We start from the raw sequence: 1,171 nt of genomic DNA, 5'->3' as shown, positions 1-1,171 counted from the left end.
TATCTTTGTCTGCTAAGGAAAAAATTTTGTGGTCAAAGTTTCCAGGCCTAATGTTTGTATATATTAGTGGAAATGCTATGTCCCAGCTTGAACCAGCAACCAAGAACCTGGTAAGAAGGCAGGGCCAACACAGGGAAGCTCAGGTGCATGCAATGTACCTTAATGACTGGAAGGGCCAAAGCTAGGATCCATCCTTTCCCAGACCTCATTTAAGGGTTGGCAGTGGAGACAAAGGTATCTCTCTGGAGATGTCTGCATATCTGAGGTCCTTTGGTGGTAAGTAGCTTCTTTTGTTCATTTCTGTGCCCATAGCTGTTTTGTTTGAGCAAATCCTCTTTTGCTGTAGCCTAAGGCTTTGCTACTCTGCTGTTACTGCTGTGCTTTCTATTGTGTTACCCCTCTAGCCCCAGTGGGGAGCTTTTTCTGAAGACTTGGCCAGCCTCTGGGGTGCAGGTTATTGGGTTTTTATGCCTGCTCTACTGGAAGTTCCTGGCAATTCAAGGTGCGTTTGCCTTTGGGGTTTTATGGCAGCAGCTGAAATCTGGCATCTTATAGTCTTTGTGATTTGGCTTTCCTTTAAAATGAGGCTAAATAATATCATAGATAAATCATAAATATAAATATGGAAGGTATTGTGAGGTGTTTAATTGCTTTAATGGGCTGTTTCAACGTATAGAACAGCAGTAAGGGGATGAATAATGGGGAGGCAGTAATGTGAAGGTGCTTTCCTAGTTCTGTTACTGGTTTTGTGTTTTTGTTTTGTTTTGTTGTTTTTTTTTTTCCTTACAAAGTTACTGTAGGATCAAGCTTGAAGGAGAAGCCCAATACTCCTACAAGAGGTCTCCAGTGATGCTGTCTCTTATAAATTCTTTGGAAGTGTCCTGAACAACTCTATATCTCTCTTCTGAAGGACTTGGCAGTCTCTAGTTCTCAATAACGCTGGCTAAATCTCTCATATATTGTATTATGTCTCTCAATAAACTAAGCATCAAAGGCTTTCTTTCTCTTCTTATGATAACTTTATTCTTCCTTCCTTCCTGGAAATGTTGGTAATGTTTCAGTTGCTACCCAAGTCCAAGAGTTTACTTGGAAGCTGCCTGCCTCCCCAGATGAGACCTGAAGCTTACTGTTCCCTGAAGTACCTATGCTTTCCCAGTCTGCTAATCTAGCT

The 1,171-nt window shown here is 41.6% G+C and overlaps 1 long non-coding RNA gene across 2 annotated transcripts in view; it reads left to right on the top strand.

Moving 5' to 3' along the window:
- Positions 1 to 227: 227 nt before the first annotated feature.
- The window catches only part of LOC122190423, a 5,799-nt gene continuing 4,855 nt past the window's right edge, over positions 228 to 1,171 (top strand). Inside the window, exons 1-2 of one of the 2 annotated variants that reach the window (XR_006182122.1) lie at positions 250 to 276; positions 405 to 502. This is a non-coding gene — a long non-coding RNA (uncharacterized LOC122190423). Of the gene's footprint in view, positions 277 to 404; positions 503 to 1,171 lie in introns of both variants that reach the window. The other variant, XR_006182123.1, reaches the window with a different exon arrangement.

The sequence above is a fragment of the Lagopus leucura genome, unplaced genomic scaffold (assembly GCF_019238085.1).
Source record: "Lagopus leucura isolate 7727_CA_CO unplaced genomic scaffold, USGS_WTPT01 Super-Scaffold_100159, whole genome shotgun sequence".
NCBI classification, from domain to species: Eukaryota; Metazoa; Chordata; class Aves; order Galliformes; family Phasianidae; genus Lagopus; species Lagopus leucura.
Note: the sequence above shows the minus strand (reverse complement) of the source record. Positions and strands in the feature narration are given on the sequence as shown.